Source organism: Sminthopsis crassicaudata, chromosome 3, assembly GCF_048593235.1.
Source record: "Sminthopsis crassicaudata isolate SCR6 chromosome 3, ASM4859323v1, whole genome shotgun sequence".
Lineage (NCBI taxonomy): Eukaryota > Metazoa > Chordata > Mammalia > Dasyuromorphia > Dasyuridae > Sminthopsis > Sminthopsis crassicaudata.
In genome coordinates this window covers 242020978-242042393 of record NC_133619.1, presented here as the reverse complement: position 1 = coordinate 242042393, position 21416 = coordinate 242020978, and the positions used below count along the sequence as shown (strand labels likewise).

General features: G+C 33.4%; 1 protein-coding gene across 1 annotated transcript in view; it reads left to right on the top strand.

Annotated features, from left to right (window-relative positions):
• Positions 1–6373: 6373 nt before the first annotated feature.
• The window catches only part of LOC141561133 (regucalcin-like), a 61585-nt gene continuing 46542 nt past the window's right edge, over positions 6374–21416 (top strand). The window contains exon 1 of the mRNA XM_074300274.1: positions 6374–6579. The gene's annotated coding sequence lies outside the window, so the exon portion shown is untranslated. The remainder of the gene's footprint in view (positions 6580–21416) is intronic.

Genomic DNA, 21416 nt, shown 5'->3' with positions numbered 1-21416 from the left:
GCATGGAAGAACAATCTAATGTAAATCCCAAAAGCAAAAAGCAAACAAACAAACAAAAAAACAACCAAACCTTCATTCCTGCCAATTTGGGATCTCTTGCAACTAATAAAATGTTTTCTTTTCCTTACATACCTGTTCCTCTTCATTTTCTTAGAGCTCAGAGGGGAGAAAGTAGGAAAATATATATTAATGTGCACATTTGTTGAGCAAACCACAGTGAAATGGGGGGAAAATTCCTATTTCAAGATTGTTAAATAATTTTTCAGTCTTGTCCAACTAACTCTTCACAATTCCATTTGGGGTTTTCTTGGCAAAGATACTGAAGTGTTTTATTATTTCCTTCTCCATCTCATTTTACAAATGAGGAAACTGAGGCACACAGGGTTAAGTGACTTGCCCAAAGTTAGGAAGTATCTGAAAGTGGATTTTGAAGTCAGGAAGATTCTACTCTGCCACCTGGCAACCTTCAGAAATATTCATAACCATTTAAGCAAGATAGCCTTAAAGGTTGTTGAAGGTGGAATGCTTCAGCCTAGAGAGCTGGCCTCTGGTTCAAGTTCTGTCTCTGTTAAAAAAACAAAACAAAACAAAACAAAACAAAAAAAAAACCGGCAGGTAGTTAAGTGAATGGACAGCTAGACTGTGCAGTGGATAGAACTCATCTTCCTGAGTTCAAATCTCACCTCAGATATGCACTAGTTGTATGATCTTGATCAAGTCACTTAATCCTGTTTACTTCAGTTTCTTCTTTTGCAAAATGTCCTAGATAAGGAAATGGGAAACTATTCCATTGTTTCTACCAAGAAAATCCTAAATGGGGTCATGAAATCAGGTGAGACCTAGACTGGGTTCTTGCCTCCTCTGTTCATTAAATATATGTAACCATGAACATCAATAATTTAACCTTTTCAAACCTCAGTTTCCTCATTTGTAAAAAGAAAAAAAAGTAATAATAGCAGTATTCATCTTTCAGCACAAACCTCTCTTTTTGTGAAGATCAAATGAGGCAGTTTGTCAAATGCTTTGCAAATGTTAAGCATTATATAAAAGCCAGTTATTATTATTATTACTTCCTTTGTGTTCTTTCCTCTCCAGCCTTCACCACTTTCTTTATCACTACTATCATCTTTACAATGGATCTTTTCTGGGGGTCTGTTCCCAGGCCTACCAGCTTATTTTTATGTTCTGTCTTCCTTGATTAGAATATAAGCTCCTTGAGGGTAGGGACTATATTTCAGCTTATATTCATAGCCTCATCCTTTATCACAGTTCCTAACCCATAATAAACTCTTCACAAATGCTTGTTGATTGGCTGACAAAATATGTCACTAGGACTCTAAGTCTTAGTTTTCTCATCCATAGTAAATGCTCTGCATATATCTGGTATAAGTACATGCTATACCTCCACTAGAAGGTAAGCTCCCTGAAGGGAGAAACAATTTTTCTCTAGAAATATGAGTGGACATACATTTGACACTAAGTAAATACTTACTGATTGCTTGATTTATAAAATAATCTCTAAAATCCCTTCTGATTTTAATTGTCTGTGATTCTATATTTACACACACACACACACACACACACACACACACACACACACACACACACACACACACACACTCCAGCATATTGTCCTCAAAGTCTTAGTGCTAAGCTATTAAAGCTTAGAACTATGCTAATACTTTTGGGACACAAACGGAATAATATGTACATATAAATATGTGTTTGTTTACCTAGATAAACAGATAAGTAGATAGATATGTATCTCTGTATATATACATCTTCCTAAACCCAAGATACATTTATATATTTTGGAACATCTTTAGACAGAATGAAACTTTTAGCCATTTGCTAGAACAGTGGTTCTCAAACATGTTCTCAGTATCTTTATACTATTAGAAATTATTGAGAAGTTGTCCAAAGAAGTTTTGTGTACATAGGTCATATTTGTAGATATTTACCATAGTAGAAATAAAAACTAATTTTGAATTTGTAGACCCTCTGAAAGGGTTTCAGAGGTTCCCCCCACCTAGGACTCTCTCAACCACACTTTTGAGAGCCACTGTGCTAGAAAATGTTAAGTTGCAAACCTAGGAAATGAAGTGGAAGGTTCCACTGCAATTGCAAAGAAATTTGAAATTTGAAAGAATAGAGAAAAAAAGATAAATTTTTGGAATATGCAAAAAATACTTAATTGGCATTTTTTGGATGTAAAAACCATAAAACTTATAAATATGCTATAAATATGCCAGGCAACAGGAACTTTTTGCATTAGAAAAAGAATGTCATTATCCAGGAACCTTAGGGCACAAATATGGTATAATATACTCTAATACTTGGATTGATGGCATGCATCAGTGTACTTGGTATGCATACTTCATCTACCAATTTAGGTCTCAACCCACAAACATCATCACATCCTATGAAGGACTTGTTCATGAGTTTCAAAGATATTTTCCACACCCATGGAAATCTTCCTCTCAAGTCTTTTTTAAAAAGTGTTAATCTGAATTTAAACTCCAATAAACATGTACACTAGCATATTATATGTAGGTATGAATATTTAATATAAAATTATAATCATTATTTATCTCTTGTTTTCTTTTAAATATGTGGTAAATTCAGTTATTCAGTTAATTCAACATATTAACTCTCCAAAATATCCTACTAGTCTTGGATTTTCTCTAAACCTCTTGTATTCTTCTGTACAAATATTTTATTTATATTGCACTTTTTTTTTTCTTTTCCCCTCTTTCATGCTGTCTCTTCCCTTTCTTTCCTTTTTTCCCATCATTTCCCTTCTATTTCCTTTGTAGGGATGGTCTGTTAGTACTATGGGTACCCATGTTTGTTATGTATGTCTCCCTGGGTCTGTTTAGCAATGGCTTACAAAAAGGCAAGAGTACTAGCATCTCTTTCTCCTATTCTTCTCCAGAGGAGATTTTGGTCCTTGCTAGAAAGATAAACAGGAGACTGATGTCTATAATTGGCCACTTTGTTATCCTCAGAGAGAGAGGGTATCAGGCTAGAATTATGTCTATCTGCTCCCTCAAATATTATGAGTGAAATAACCATTTCTCTCATATTAATACTCAGTTATTGAATTAGGAACAGGATTTTTTTCAAAATCCTCTACGTAGTTCAGTTTCTGAAAGACCGTGCTGATAATGAGATTGAATCAATTTTTTCCTCAATCTTGTTCAGACATCATCCAGATGGGGAAGTCCATTGTGGTTGATACTTTGGGTGGAAATAAGTTATTTGATTAGGTTACTTAAAGTTAGGTAATTTAAAAGTAAATGATATAATCAAAGTCACAGCTCCCCAGTTCCTTATTAGGATAGGTCCATCTCTCATTGTAATATTTATTCTTCTCACTGTTAGCTAATCAGAGTTGATTGCTACCCTCAGGAAAACTCATTCTTCCAAGTGTATACAAAATATAAACCCACCACCATGATTGATCTTTAGCATTTAGGAGGGTCACTGGTCCATTGTATTGTTAATATGCTAGCAATATTAATAAAATGATTAATTACCCAGAAACTTATATCTCTCAAATTTTTTAAACGTCATAGTTTCTAAGATCCTATATCGTTAATCTAGGGGAGACAATTTTTAGATTCAAGCTATACTCCTGAATGCCATTTTTTTATTTTTTAGAATTTATTTTATTTTTAAAAAGCAGAATAAGAAAAAAGAGAAACAAAAAAGGAATACAAAACAAAATAAAACAATCTTTTTTTTTTTTTTCAAGAGAACAATCTATTCTCTTGAACATTGTCATGTGCCCAATAAAACATCAGGGAGCTTTCAAAATACAGAACGATAAATTACCAATTCAAGAAAGTGTATATATATGAAATTATATTTATGATTGTCCTTATACACTTTTTTTTTTGTTCTTTGCTCCATATTTTTTTTTAACTTTCTTCTTTTTTCCGTCTTTCATCCCCTGCCACCCCTAACCAGGCCATAGTTAAGAAAGGATATATGTATGTATATATATGTAGATATATACATACAAACACACCTCACCCTCCCCAAACATATACATACACATATCTTTCCTATGCTTGCTGATTCTTTGTTTTAATTCTACTCCTTAACTTGCCTTGCTATTACTTAACCTTACCCTACCCATGGATCCTTCCTTTGTGTTCTTCCTTCACCCTTTGCTTCCCCATATGCCCAACCCTTCCCTCCTCCTTATTTCCTTATAGAGTTTAAAAAGTGCACCTTTCATGGTATATAAGTAACGTTGCCTATTTAACCAATTACCGATGTAATTAGGTCTTCAGAACTATAACTCCTCCCTCCCCCAATGCCTCTATGTCTATTCTCACTCTGCACCTCATTTATATAACAAAAAGTTACTGTTTTTACTTTAACTCTGCCCCCATTTTTTTTTTAGCTATGCTATTGTTGATGTCAATTTCAAACATATGATATACATTTCCCATGTTAAAAAAAAAAAGCTATAAACAATTTTTCCATGTTGAATTCCTTGAAATTGATCTTTGATATTGGCTCTTATATATTAAATTTTTTATTAATTTTTCTAATTTTCTAATAAATTTTGGGTTTGGTTGATAGAAAATCTGTAAGTATTAATAAGGAGAAAGTCCCATATAACTGGCTCTTTGAACCAAGAAATAGGTTTGAATCAATAAACTAATATTTCTTTCCTTCCTTCCTAGTTATCATTATCTCCATATTTTCCTTCAGATTAAAACTTATCTCTTGTAACAACTTATGAAAAATATACAAATCAGACCATTTCTGAGAATGTATATTAATTTCTTCACCTCTAATCTATCACCTTTCTTTCAAAAGGCAGGAAGCAGGCTTCTGCCATGAATCAGTCTTCAGGTATCAATTATTGTTCATTGCTCATATCCTTTTTGGATCTTTTAACAGTTCACAGATATCAATGCAACCTTAAGGCCATACATCTGTTATCCCTTGCTCTCTTCACATGATCAACTCATATGAACATTTGTTCCCAGACACGAACATTCTTTTATAACACTTCCTATAAAGAAGTCATCCTTGGGCAATAAGTTGCTATGCTTATTATGTGTATTTGTTATAAATATTTTCTTTTTCTTTTTCAATGAGGAGAGTGGTAGTGAGAAAAAAATATTTTTCTTCATTGAAAAAACAATTAAAAAAGAAGTTGTCATTGAAAATATGTCTTTCCATTGACTTTTGGCTCATTTGAGATTTTGATTCATGATTCATAGCCATATAGATACAGTAAATTAATATTACCAAATTAAACTAAATAGGTTATGCAACATGTTGAATTACCAGCTACGCTTCTCTAAGGCTGGACAAGCTCCAAAAAGATTAGGCTAATCCTTGTGATGGGTGATGTTTTTTCTATAATAGGATCTCTCTGAAGAAAGAAGCTAGTTTAGCTCCATCTTCCTAGCCTAATTGCACAAAATACCTCCAGACAAATCTCACTAGATAATTTGACCTCATAATTCATTTGAGTATATATTCCCTGAATTTTAATAGTAAAAATATTGAAATTGATTCTTAAATTTTTAGTCATTTAAGTAATAGAACGGTTGGTTAAAAGGGTGAATTTTACTAAGATAAATAGAGGATTGAAATATATTTTCTTCCAATGATAACTAAAGTGGATGAGATCCTAATTTCTTTCTTTACCTTGTACAGAGAGCTTAACCCAGCAAAAGGTGATTATTTCAACAGAATTTCTTGGTGTCTCATAATATGGCTGGGCTACTGGTATAGCTGGATAGCCAAGTGGAAAAATAATATACAGAAATTTATGGGAAATTCCATGGCACAAGGGTAAACATTTGCTATATTTTTATTGTGTGTGTGTGGGGGGGGGGGGTTAACTTAGCAAACTCAATTTATTGGTTCTTAATGTGAAGTCTGAATTACAAATGTAAAAATCAGAGATAAAGTGCAGTTACAAAGATGTCAAATAATATAAAAAATAAATGGAAGCTAATTTTATAGACCCTTTTAATTGACTATAATAAATGCAATAATAAGCCAGAAAGCTAAATTAGAAAAGATTACTATAATGATATCAGATAGCCAAACATTATCAGGCTAACTCTTTGGGGTTTCAATGGCAGTCAAGGAGAAGAGAATTCATTAACCTTAGGTGATAGTATTACTTCACCTTGGAACTAGAGTTTTAGTCCAGGAATCTACTGCACTCAGATGCATATATGATACATTGAAATGTCTGTGTCAGTGAAAGATATCCTGGATGTAACTATTGGTATTAATCTACACAGTGCCAGTCCTGGAGACTTCCTTTGGGCCCTTGAGCCTCCCCTATCTGTTCAGTCTAGAAAGGCATATTTGCCAGAAGCCTCAAGCCACAGCTGACAAGCTCTCATGGTGATGCAACATTTAGCTGTCAGGGAAACACCCTATTTCTAGGTTTCAGCATACTATTGCTGATCTATAAAGCCTCTATCTAGTCTCTCTTTATTACAGCTCCTACAGAAGTTATTCTCTCTCATCAAGTGATATCAAACCAAATATCTACTCAGATTCCAGCTGGTATTGGCACGTACTTTCAAGGTAAGAGCCAATGTTTCCAACGCCAGGCTGTAGATAGCAACTGCCTTTGTATTCTTTCAAAAAAGTCCAGTCAGTGATCTTAAATTGTGCTCATAGGGTCATAGCTTTGGAGTTGGAAGGGCTATTAATAGAGATATGATGTACCAATGTATTTTGCTCTGTGATGGTCGAGGTCGTGGCTGGAATATTGTCCATTTCTAGATACCACCTTTTAAGAAGGGTTTTGACCAATTAAAATCCATCTAGGGGAAAAATAATGAAGATGAGGGTGGGTCTGGAAATCATGTCATGTGAAGTATAAAGTAAAAGTAATTTATGTCTCTATATGGAAGAATCATTTGAATTTATTCTTAAAATGAACAGTGATTGACAAAGATTTTATTAAAAGAAACATGCATGAAGTATTGAGAAAATTCTTTATTTTAACCTCTAGACTTCTACCCAAACTCAAAATAATCACTTTTCTCCCCATTGATTGCATGTCAGTAACCTCATAGGAAAGGTCCAGTTATACCTATGTGAAATGGTCTTTTATGATGATATTATTGGTGGATTTTTTTTTATATCAACTAGATTTCCAAAAACATCCTTTTCCCTACAAAGACACATAACCCTATAACAAAGAATAAAAAAAGAGAAAATTAGCAGTTTAGTGAATGTTCAACACTCATTCCCCCATTTCTTTAAAAGAGAGAGAGAGAGAGAGAGAAAGAGAGAGAGAGAGAGAGAGAGAGAGAGAGAGAGAGAGAGAGAGAGAGAGAGAGGTAAATTTCCCCTTCCATTTCTTCTTCAGGGCCAAGTTTGGTCACCATAATTATAGATTGTTCAGTTTTATTGTTGTTGTTCTCTCCATTTACATTTCACTCATGGTATATTCCTGATTCAGCTAACTTCATTTTGAATCATTTCACTTAAGGAGTCCCATGCTTTTCTGTATTCTTTATATTTATCCTTTCTTACTATATAGTTACATCCCATTGCATTTATATACCACAATTTGTTGAGCTATTTGGGTACAATAATTTTGAGGTCAATGGGAAATTATGCTGACCAAAAACGGTTCTTCCCCCTGGCTGTCACAGCATCTGAAATGTTGTCAGTTGGCTTTTTTTTTTTTTTTTTTTTTGTCCTCCTCATCCTCATCCTCCTTCTCCTGTTCCTCTTCCTCCTCCTATTAGTCCCCTTCCTCCTTTTTCTTTTTCTCCTCTTCCTCTTCTTGCTCCTTCTCCTTTTCTTTCTCCTCCTCCTCCTCCTTTTTCCTTTTTCTCCTTTTTCTTCTGACTAAATAGGTTGCTCCATCTAGGAATTACTACTTGAGTTCTGGATTTGGCATCAGAAAGAACTAGATTCAAGTGCAACTATGAAATTTACTTGCTAAGTGACTATGATCAAGTCATTTAATTTCTCTGAATTTCAGTTTCCTCATTTGTAAAACTGAGCTTATAAGAATATCTGTAATAGCTGCTTTACATATTTGTCATGAGGCTCAAATAAGAGAATTCTTGTAAATCTGTTTTTTTCACCCTGTTCACCTCAGTTCCCTCATCTGTAAAATGAACTGGAGGAGATGGCAAACCACCTTAGTATCTTTGCCAAGAAAACTTCAAATGGGATTATAAAGAACATGTCTGAACAACAACATAAATGTCAATGATAATGATGATCATTGGTGCTAATATTATTAAAGATTCCTTTCCTGTTTTCCACTAGTGGTCACTGCCCTCTGTAATTACTTTGTTTTTATTTTAAACATATTTTTTATTTATTTGTATATTTGTGCTCTGCAACACCATTTTTTGATGCTTTGTTATGATATGGAAGTAATCCTGTGTTCCTGAAGACTGTATCAGTGGAACACAAACTCTGACAGGTTCTACCCAGCAGCAAAGTTTTTGAGTACAATCTTGATAGATGATTAAGTCTGCTTTCTGAGAACTGTGTTGCTAAGCACAGAGAGGCTAACCACTCAGTAATGAAACCTTTGACCATAGCAAACCAAGGAATGAGAAATATATAAGGAACAGTCCCAGAACCATGTTGCCCCCTTCCACTTCTGCAGTAATGATGGTAGAATGACAAGAAAGAGCAGAGAATGCTAATAAGATTGATGGGTTTTTAGGCCATCTATGGGGGCAACTAGGTGGTACAGTGGATAGAGTGCTGGACTTGAAATCAGGAAGACTCATGAAGAGTTGAATATGAATGAAGAACAATTCAGCATGACCATTTATAAACTTTAACTTGATTGATGGTCCTCTAATCATAGGATCTTTTTCTAATTGGATGTACCAATACAGGAAATGAATTTTAGCAATTGTGGGAGCCACTTGCCAGTGGTTGCTGGATCTCTTCATGTGAGAGGAGGAGGAGGAGGAGGAGGAGAAGGAGGAGGAGGAGAAGGATTGATTGATGATACAAGGAGGTTGAGAGGCAGTTGCTGTTCCCTGACCTCCGTACTGAGGGGATGTTGCACTGTCTGACCTCACTCCTCTTCCCTCTGCCTCCAATTTATTTTATTCCCAGTCCACAAGCAACAACTGTGTCAGTAAAGGCTTCTTTGCAACTCCTTTAGATGTTATGACTCAGATGTTATGTGGCGGTCTCAAGGAATTGACCTGCCCCTTCACTTAGGCATTGTCCTTAACAAGCAATCTCACTTGACTTTGTATCATTTCATGTTGTTTTCCCATGCTTCTCTTTTTTCATTATATTTATCATTTCTTACCATACAGAATTATATTTATTTGTCATGATTTGACAAACAGGAATTAGTTGTGGATTTGCTCTATTTTGATGTCCTTAAGAGAGAAAGGAAAAGGTAAGGAAAATAGATATTAGGAAAGAAGTGAGGATGAAGGAGGTTAGAACAATTTCTCATAACTGAGGTGCATATGAAGAATATATAGATATGGAGGAAGGAGTAGTTGGAGTGGATTTCACATAAACTTTACTCTTATCTCAACCAGACAAAAGATGTTGAACTCTAAAAGAAACTGAAAGAAAAAAAGTTATATCAGCTAAATTAAAGAATGATCTATAAGTTCCCTTTGGAAAGACAAATAAGAAATCAACAGAAGTGACAACAAGAAATATAATTTCTCAGACATTTGGCCATCTTGTCTTGTGATGCTCATGAAAAATATTAGCAATAAGACAAACATGAAAACAATTGCAGTTTATGTAACATCATGAGATGAAGAGATGAATGAAGAGAGAATGAAGAGATACTGAAATTCAAAGAATTCAGTAAGAACCTTCAAATTCAATCAATATATATCTTAATACTTGGTGATTTCAGTTCAAAGGTGGGAATGGGTAAGAATGGTAAGATGTGTATTAGCAGACATGGATCAGGAATAAGGAATGAGAAACCAAGGATTTGTATGTTACCCAAAGCCTCCTGATTATAATCATGAATACTTCAAGAAAAGAACCATTAGTTATGGCTCATGATTAGTACTGAATAATGTCACCAAAGTGAAAGTAATTATATATTTTTCTTATATCTCTGAATAAATGAATAAAAAACATTTATTAGATGCTATTCTATAAGTACCATATTAAGCTAAGGCTACAAATAGAAAAGCGACAAGGAGCTCACATTCTAAAGGAAAACAACATATACATATTAATCTGAATATTTTGCAGTCTAAATATATATCCATTTCATTTTATTTAAGTTATCGATTTTGTGAATATATAGTTGGTCAAACTAATTTCTAATAATTCTCTTTATTTCCTTTTCATTTGTAAATTCTGCTTTTTAACTTTTGAAGTTTGTCATTTGATTTTCTTTCATTTCTTTCTTACCTAGTCTTAATAACTAAATGGGCAGTTGCCTTAGTCAAACTGAGACCTTTGCAAGTCTTTAAAAAGGCCTAAGGTCTCCCATTGCATTCAGGGCCATTTCCAGTTGTCCTGGTCTATATCTGGTCACTGGATTTAAATGGTTCTGGAGGAAAAAGTGAAACTAGTGACCTTACACAGCCTTCTTTGAGTGATTTGATTTCACCAAATCCAATTCACTTGCATGTTGCCATCATCTCCCAGAAATCATCTTCATCTTTGAGAACAAAGGACAAATAATAGCAATATTTTTGAAACATCAATTTGCTAGTGTTTTATTTATTTTATCAATATTTTCTTCACAAAAAAAAAGTTCCTAGTTTTTTTTAATCGATTCAATTGTTTTTTAAACTTTCAATGATGTGAAATCCTTTCTTTTTCACAATTCTTTTTATTTAGTTGTTTTTTTAAAATAGTGGCTTTTCTGAATTTTTCAATTACAAAGCTGAATTTGTTAATTTATTCTTTCTTTTATTGATAAAATGTATTTAAAGATATAATGCTTCCATTTGGTCCAGGCTAATTTGATTTATCCCAAAGTTTTAGCATGTTATCTTATTGTTGTCATTTAAAAAATGAAATTATCTATTGTTTTTATGGTTTATTCTTTAGAAGCCCAACAATTCTTTAGAATTAAATTACTGAAGTCTTCATTTAAATTTATATTCTTTTTTCAAAGAACCTTTATTTTTATAATTATTTAAAGTTGGGGTCTTTTAAAATAGATTTTTATTTTCAAAATACATGCAAAGATAGTTTTTAATAATCACCCCTGCAAAACCCCATGTTCCAATTTTTTTTCCCTTCCTTCCCCTTCATCCCTTCCCCCAGATAGCAAGCAATACAATATATGTTAAACATTTACAACTCTTCTATACACATCTCCACATTTATCATGCTGTGCAAGAAAAATCAGATCAAAAAGGGGAAAAAAATGAGAAAAAAACAAAAAAGCAAGCAAACAACAACAACAACAACAACAAAGTGAAAATAATATGTTGTGCAATTTTCACTCTGGATGCAAATGGCTTTCTCTATCACAAATCTACCAGAATTGTCCTAAATTACCTTACTGCTGAAAAGAGCCACATCCATCAGAATTGATCATCACATAATCTTGTTGCTGTATACAATGTTCTCTTGGTTCTACTCACTTGGCATCAGTTCATGTAAAACTCTCCAGGCCTTTCTGAAATCATCCTGTTGATCATTTTTTATAGAACAATAATATTCCTAAATATTCGTATATCATAACTTATTTAGCCATTTCCCATCTGATGGGTATCCATTCGGTTTCCTTGCCATTACAAAAAGGACAGCAACAAACATTTTTGTACATGTAGGAACTTTTCCCTTTTTATGATCTCTTTGAAATATAGGCCCAATAGATAAATTCTGGCTTATAAAGTACATGTTTAACTTTGCTGCTTTTCTGCATTTGATTATTAAGTTTTTATGCTTTAGGACATGATTAATTTTTATAAAGATGCCATGCATAGCTGAAAATACTTAAACTTTTTTCTACTCCCATTCACTATTGTCCAGAGAGCTCTCATAGCTAACTTTTTCCAAGTTCTATATAGGTTCAAAACTTTTTTATCATTTTATTAGATTTTTCTACTTCTGCAAAGATTCCCAACTATTATATTTTCATTATTTCACCATATACTTTTCCCTTAAATAATTTTAACTTATTTCATTCAATGTATATATAATGCATGTAATATAAACATATAAATCTAGTTTTCCCTCTACCCCACTTCTTTCCCTTTTAAGTTTAATGTATAATACCACCAAACTCTTTAAACACATGTATTCAATTGTTCTTTCTCCAAATCAGATAAGAGTGAGGTTCATGTGATGACAACTCCTACTTTATCCTAATTTTTATATGTTCTTTACATGTAACCCAAATATGAGAAGTAGTATTTTCCATCCTCTTCTTCCTTATTTCTTCTCTACTATATTCTTTTTTCTTTCCCTTCTTTTCCCTCTCTTAAGATCCCAAAAATGGGATAAAACCACTAACAAGTCATGACAAACTCAGGAACTATATAAATACAATTGCAAAACACTTTCACACAAATAAAGTCAGATCTAAATAATTGGGAAAATATCAATTGAACATGGGCAGGCCAAGCTAATATAATAAAAATAATTCTTACTAAAGTAATTTTTTCAGTGCTATGCCAATCAAACTACCAAAAAATTCATTTTATAGAGCTAGAAAAAAATAAGCAAATTCATGTGGAAGAACAAAAGATCAAGAATATCAAGGGAAATAATGGGGAAAATGCAAATGAATGGGACCTACCTAGATGAGATTTGAAACTATATTATCAAGTAGCAATCATCAAAACTTGTTAGTACTAACTAAGAAATAGAATGGTGGATTAGTGGAATAGGTTACATACACAAACCACAATGACTATAACAATCTATTGTTTGCTAAACCCAAAGATTCCATTTTCTGGGATAAGAACTCACTATTTGCAAAAACTGTTGGGAAAACTGCAAAATAGCAGAATCTAGGCACTGACCAACATCTCACACTCTTTACCAAGTTAAAAATGGGTACATGATTTAGACATAAAAGATGATACCATATGCAAATTACGAAAGCAAGGAATAGTTTACCTATGAGATCTTTGGAGATGACAAGAATTTATGACCAAATAAAAGATAGAGACCATTATGAAATAGAAAACCACTAACTCTGAATACATTAAATAAAAAAAGTCTTAGACAACCAAAATCAATGCAATCTAGAGGGAACCAGAAAGCTGGGGAACAATTTTTACATCCAGTATTTCTGATAGATGACTCCTTTCTAAAATATGTAGAGAACTGAGTCAAATTTACAAAAAATGCAAGTTATTCCCCAATTGATAAATGATCAAAGGATATGAACAGACAGTTTTCATATGAAGAAATCAAAGCCATCTATAGTCACATGAAAAAATGTTCGAAATCACTATTGTTTAGAAAAATGCAAGCTAAAACATCTCTGAGACATTAATTCACAGATTGGCTAATATGACAGAAAAGAAAAGTGATAAAAGTTGGAGAGGATGTAGGAAAACTGGGGCACTAATGCATTGCTGATGGAGTTGTGAAATGATTCGATCATTCTGGAGAGAAATTTGGAACTATGCACAAAGGTCTGTGTACATCCTTTGATTCAGCTATCCATTAGTTGATTTATATCCTAAAGAGATAAAATGGAAAAAAGACCCAAATGTATAAGAATGTTTATAGCAGTTCTCTTTATGGTGGCAAAGAATTGAAAGTTGATGGGATGCCCAGCAAAGGGAATGGCCAAATTGTGGAATATGAATGTAATGAAATACTATTTTCTATAATAAATGATGAGCAGACAGATTTCAGAAAGACCTGGAAAGACTTACATGAACACTTACATGAATGAAATGAGCAGAACCAAGATAACATTGCACACTGTAATAGCAACATTGTATAATAATTAGCATCTAGGTAATTAGCTCTTCTCAGCAATTCAATGATTTAGGATAATTCCAAAAGATTCATGATAGAATATGCTATCCACATCCAGAGAAAGAATTATGGAATCTGAATGCAGATCAAAGCATATTGTTTTCATTTTTTATAATATTTTTTTATTTCCTGTGTTTTTTTCTCTTTTGTTTTGATTCTTCTTTTACAACATGACTAGTGTAGAAATATTTTTAGTATGATTGTATATGATACATATCAGATTGCTTGCCATCTTGGGAAGGGGAGAGGAAAAAGGGAGAAAAAATGGAAATCAAAATTTTATAAAAGCAAATGTTGAAAACTAAATTTACATATAACTAGAAAAAATACTATTAAATGAAAAAATAAAAATAAAATTGAAAAGCACACAGAACAAAAAACCCCCAAATAACAAAAAGCCCAAACCCACCCCTAATTCCTTTATTTTTCATTAATTCCCTATATGACCCATAAAGTTATTAAAATTCTAAAGGGCTTGTTTTCCCTTTTTGTCTTGTTAGAAATTAAACACTTTATATTAATTTAGTCCCTATCAATTGCTAAAATATATTATCTTTCTAAATTCTTAAGTTCTGTGTTTTCATTTCAAAATTTTTACTCAGGTGTACTCCTTTCAGTATGAATGTTTAGAAATGCTCTATTGTATAAATGGTCCATTTCCCCCATTTTCTTGCAGGTTAAGTTATTCTTGTTTACAAACCTTTATCTTTTGCCTTTTGAAATATTATATACTGACTTTTTTCTCATCTTTAATGAAGTGATTGCCAAGTCTTATGTAATCCTGACTAGTTCTTTGATATTAAGATTATTTTTTTTTTGGTTGTTTGTAGTATTTTCTTTGATCCAGAAGCTCTGAATTTTTTTTTCTATGACCTTTCTATGAGTTTTCATTTTAGGTTTTCCTTCAACAAGTAGCTAATAAATTCTTTCCATTTCCTTTTTCCATATGGTTCTAAATAAATCTGAGCAGTTTTCACTTATGATTTTTTTGAAATATGGCATGTGACCCTTTTTTGTTCATAGTATTCATGCAGTTTTCCAGGTGAGTCATTTTTGACAGCAGATATCTTATGGTTTTTATTTTTCTATTTAAAAAAAAATCTTTGGATTTTATTTTGACAGTTCTTGTTTCCTGGAATCATTGAGTACTGTTTGATTTTTCAAGGATGGGTAATTTTTTCCTACTTCCTACCTAAGCTATTTATTCTTCCAATACTTTCTTCCATGATTCTTTTTGATTTATAATTTCATTTTTCAATAATTGTTTCATGATTTTCAGATACTCTTAAAGTCCTTAGGCCAAGTTGGATTTTTCTCTTATGTGCTCCTTGAAACATGATATTTTTTCAGGGTGTTTGGTATCTTCTGCTTACTTATCTCTTCAGCCTCAGTTCTGTTTCAGGATTTTGTGCCAGTGTCTGATTGCTCTTGTTCCCATGGACAGCATAGGTGGTCAGGTTATCTTTGGTTTGGGCCTTGCTTTCCTGAGATTCTTCCACTGTCTTCTACTTCCTTTCCTAAGTCTATACTAAGTGCTGGCATGGTTCATTGTCTCTGTTAGGATTCTATGATTTGCTTTCTCTAATCATGGGTCTATCATGTTTTTTCATTCCCACTTGGGCTTCCCTTTATGAGGGAATAAAGAAGAATAAAAATAAGGAAAAGATATAGAGCTCATTTGAAAATGATAGTGAATGAAAGAAAGGATACAAATATAAATAGTTTCATGTCAAAGTTTAACTAATGCAAGTCAATTTCCACAGCAAAAAGAGCAAAGGAACCTTAAAAAGTACTTCAGTCAGAAAATGCTTAATTTACTTGCCAAGTGGAGATAAATAGAATCCAAAGTCAATATCAGAGTAAAATATAAATTCCTGTAAAACCTTGCCAAAGAAGTAAAATATATAATTATTAAAATATAAGATTATTTAATGAGAGAGAAGCAATAAAGGGTAAAAACATTTTAAGGATTTAAGTGATAGAGCAAAATAAGTAAAATTATTACAAGGATGAAAATGGAAGGACAGACAGAAGAAAAATAGAAAAAATCTGCAGAGCTTTTAAAAATGTATTAATTGTCTTCTTTATTAAAGTTTTTTACTTACAAAACATATGCATGGGTAATTTTTCAACATTGATCCTTGCAAAACCTTGTATTCCAAATTTTCTCCTCCTTTCCCCCATCCTCCTCAAGATGGCAGATAGTCCAATACATGTTAAATATATCAAATACATGTTAAATCCAATATATGTATACATATTTATACAGTTATCTTGCTGCACAAGAAAAATTGGATCAAGAAGGAAAACAAAATGCAAGCAAACAACACAGAAAGACTGAGAATGCTATGTTGTAGAAAGAATTGCATCCATTAGATTTGATCATTGTATAATCTTGTTTGTTGCCATGTAAATGATCTCCTGGTTCTGCTCATTTCACTTAGTATCAGTTCATCTAAGTCTCCCCAGGCCTCTCTAAAATCATCCTATTGATCATTTCTTTTTTTTTAAATATTTTTATTAATTATAGTTTTTATTTACCAGATATATGCATGGGTAATTTTACAGCATTGACAATTGCCAAACCTTTTGTTCCAATTTTCCCCCAGATGGCAGGTTGACCCAATACATTAAATATGTTAAAATATAAATTAAATACAATATATGTATACATGTCCAAACAGTTGTTTTGTTGAACAAAAAGAATCGGACTTTGAAATAGTGTACAATTAACCTGTGAAGGAAATCCAAAATGCAGGTGGACAAAAATAGAGGTATTGGGAATTCTATGTAATGGTTCATAATCATCTCCCAGAGTTCTTTCGCTGGATGTAGTTGGTTCAGTTCATTACTGCTCTATTGGAACTGATTTGGTTCATCTTTCATCGCATTGTTGAAAATGGCCACATCCATCAGAATTGATCATCATATAGTATTGTTGTTAAAGTATATAATGATCTCCTGGTCCTACTCATTTCATTTAGCATCAGTTCATGTAAATCTCTCCAGGCCTTTCTGAAATCCTGTTGGTTATTTCTTACAAAACCATAATATGCCATAATATTCATATACCACAATTTATTCAGCCATTCTCCAATTGATGGGCATCCACTTAATTTCCAATTTCTGGCCATTACAAAGAGGGCTGCCACAAACATTCTTGCACATACAGGTCCCTTTCCCTTCTTTAAAATCTCTTTGGGATATAAGTCCAGTAGTAACACTGCTGGGTCAAAGGATATGCACAGTTTGATAATTTTTTGAGCATAATTCCAAATTGCTCTCCAGAATGGCTGGATGTACTCACAATTCCACCAACAATTTTCAGTGTCCCTGTTTTTCCACATCCCCTCCAACATTGTGCATTATCTTTCCCTGTCATTCTAGCCAATCTGACAGGTGTGTAGTGGTATCTCAGAGTTGTCTTAATTTGCATTTCTCTGATTAATGATGACTTGGAGCATCTTTTCATATGGCTAGAAATAGTTTCAATTTCTTCATCTAAGAATTGTCTGTTCATATCCTTTGACCATTTATCAATTGGAGAATGGCTTGATTTCTTATAAATGAGAGTCAATTCTCTATATTTTTGGAAATGAGGCCTTCATTGGAACCTTTGACTATAAAAATGTTTTCCCAGTTTATTGTTTCCCTTCTCTGCAGAGATTTTTATGATGAATTTCTTTCACCATTAACAATGAATATCACAGAGAAGGCAGAAATGGCCCCAAAGGGATGAAACCAAGATGGTGGAGATAAGCAAGGACATTGCTTGAGCTTTCCTCAGTTTCCTTCAGAATCAAACCTAGATCAAGCCTCTGAACAGATTTTGGAGTCATAGAACCCACAAACATTTTAGAGTGAAACAATTTTCCAGCTTAAGATATCTTGGAAAGATTTCAGGAAAGCTCTATCTCTCTTGGGTAGGAGGAACAGGGGCCTAGCACAGATGCAGTGTTGAGAATCTAGCAGGAGGTTTTTAGTCAAATATATCAGTGCTGGCTACTCTATCCTGGTTCAGAGGGCCAGTGGCTCAGCAGGCTATCTATGAGACTTCCAATCCAATCACAGAAAGCAAATTTTGAGTCCTCAAACCTTAGCATAACAGGCAGGACTAGCTAGGCCTACCAAGAGCAATGGGAAAGCTTGCAGTAACTCTAGCTCCAATGCAGAAAATCAGTGAGAAGCCCCTGTCCCCCTGTTAAAAAAAACTTGGGACAATCTCTCCCATTCACAGGAACAGAACATCCTTTTAAAAATGAGCTAAAAGGCAAAAAGAGCCCGACCATAGAAAGCTACTATGGAAACAGAAAAGATCAGAACATAAACTGAGAGAGGACAGCAATGGCAAAATGCCTACTACATGTGAAGTCTCAAAGGGGACTATGAACTGCTCTCAGGCTCAAAAGGTTCTCTTGGAAAAATTCAAAAAGGATTTTCAAAATCAAGTAAGTGAGACAGAAGAAAAATGGGGAAAAGAAATGAGACCGCAGGAGAATTATGAAAGCTTGGTTGGGGGAGCCAACAGCTTGGAAAAGGAGGCACACAAATTGACTCAAGAAAACAATTCCTTTAAAAGGACAATTGGCCAAATATAAAAGTAGGTTTAAAAAAAAAGCTAACTGAAGAAAATAATTCTTCAGAAATTAAAATTGGACAAATGGAAGTGAATTACTCAATGCAACATTAAGAATCAGTCAAACAAAACCAAAAAAAAAAAAAAATGAACAGGAGAAAATATAAATACCTCATTAGAAAAACAACTGACCTAAAAAATAGACCTTAGATATATATTTTAGATATAATCTAAGAATAATTGAACTACCTGAAAACCATGATCAAAAAAAGAGCCTAGACAACATTTTTCAAGAAATCCTTAAGGAAAACTGTTTGGATTCTTACAAGGTACTTATGCACTTAGTTCACACCTTTAAAAGAGTTCAAACCTTTAAAAGAGTTTACACCTTTAAAGGAGTTCGATCATTGGTCCACACATTAGATTCACACCTTTAAGAGAGCATACTTTTAAGACGCTCCCACAAGCCCAGGGAGTGCCCACAAGATCATTCTCTGGGAGGATATAAAAAGCCAGGATTGAGTCAAGGAGAGGACTTCCCGGGAGAACTTCAGGGGACTTGGGAGGAGAAGACTTTGGGAGATTCACAACTAGGATTGACTTCTGGGAAACCCACAATCCCACACTTGGAGGCAGAGTAAGATTTCATTCCAACTTCAACCTTCGTGCTGGCTGGAGACATTCAGACAAGAGCTCTAGGGAACCAAAGAGAGAGGAAACTCCCCAAAGAAACCTCCTCTCAGAGAACAATTATAATTTAGAGAAAAAGAACATCACAGAAAACTGTCCTGATATCATAGAACCCAAGGGTAAAATAGTCATTGAAAGAATCCACCAATCATCTCTTGACAGAAACTCCAAAATGAAAACTCCAAGGATTATTGTAGTTAAATTCCAGAATTATTAGATCAGAAATGTCCCTAAAGATAACAAAGAGTGGGAAATCAATTAACATAGAACAATTATTTAGATGAGATCTTTGCTAGAAGCAGCACAAGTATAAAGGTCTTGAGAGATCAATACACAAGGGATCTAAGAATGGAAAAAGGCCAACAATGTGGAGGAAAAAATTTTATATATATATACATATATATTAATAAAAATCATATATATGTACTTTAAATATATATTTTATTAGTGTATAATTTGGAAAAGATAAGTTTTTACAAGTGATATTCCACAGTAGACCATGGCTTTCTCACTATCATACAATATATGAAAGAGAATGCAAGATTTCACTCATTTATGATTATAAAAACCATTTGATTCAGTGGGCAAAACATTACCTTGAAAGTTTTCTTCCAATAAAATGTCTGCCATCTATAAACTATTTAAGATTCCTTGAAAGATAGAACAGGCATATTCTTTGTTCAATAAAGCCCTAATCATGGATAACAGGCAAGGAATAAAAGACTTAACATTCAGTTAGATAACTTGTGGTTAATTGACAAGCATTTGTTAAGAATCTATTATCTGTTCCTTCACAGGCTAATTGTACACTATTTCAAAGTCCGATTCTCTTTGTACAGCAAAATAACTATATGGACATGTATACATATATTGTATTTAACTTATACTTTAACATATTTAACATGTATTGGTCAACATATCATCTGGGGGAGGGGGTGAGGAAAGGAGGGGAAAAGGTGGAACAAAAGGTTTTGCAGCTGTCAATGCTGAAAAATTACCCATGCATATATCTTGTAAATAAAAAGCTATTAAAAAAAAAAAAAAAGAATCTATTATTTGTCAGGCACTATGCTAAGTGCTAAGGAAAGAAATAAGGAAACAATCACTCCACTCAAGAAGTTTACTCTAATTATTCTTTATAGTTCTCTGGTAGAAGTTTGTCTCCTTGTATCTAGTGTACCCATCTCTATTGCTCTTGGAGTGATGCTCAATTTTAATTGCTTAGTCTGAAGTATTTTGTGACTCAGAGTCATACAGCAGCTATAAATTCAGAGGTTCATAGAATGTCTGATGGGGAGGGCACCTTGAAGATCATATAGTCTGACCTCCCCTTATGTTACAATTGAGTCTTTACAATTTCTATCCAAGAGCCAGGAAAATGGGAGCAAATAGAATGAGAAGGATGGTGTATTATTCAGCAGGGACATGCTCCAACTGGCTCTTGAGAGATAATTGTTAAATTTTCAGTGTGAGAATTTTTACCTCAGAAAATCAGCAAATGCTACAAATTAGGGTTTGATTTATTGTTATCTTGATTTCTAGATTTAAGAAAGTGAAGGCGAAGATAATAACAATGTAGATTAAAGTCTGTCACGTGTATTTCCTCTTTCCCTCTGGAAGACTACTTGTTAAAGATTTATAAGTATACATTTGACTGTGCCAGAGATAGTGATAAAAAATGGATTTTACAAATTTGTGACAAGTGTCCAATGTGGAACACAGGCCCTTTGACTGTTAATAGTACAAAACCTTCATGGAAGAGAAAAACATAAAATATGGTTTTCTGGTTAGAAAGAAAAACCTAAAATGTCATATTTTGTTTTTTCTTGAGATGGTGTTTATCTCAAGTGTGAGGATCTAAGACTAGAACATAGGTCTTGTGATGGTGAGTCCTTGGCCATTAAACTTAAGTATCTACATTTTTCCCTAGAGAAAGAGCTAGGGATTTAAATGGATTACAAGCTGAGTCCAAGATGGAGGATGTAAAAGTAATTTGGTCTATTTTTACTTTAATAGTAACTTTAATAGTTACTATTATTACCATTATTGATATCCCTCTATACTCTGAGTTGGCCAAACCATGTCTAAAGGATTTTTTTTTGTTCTGGATGATATAGTTTAGGAAAGACTTGGATAAAAGAAATGTCAAAAGGGCAATGAGGATGTTGAAAGACCTTGAGGAGGTTGAAGAGACGAAACTATTTAGCATAGA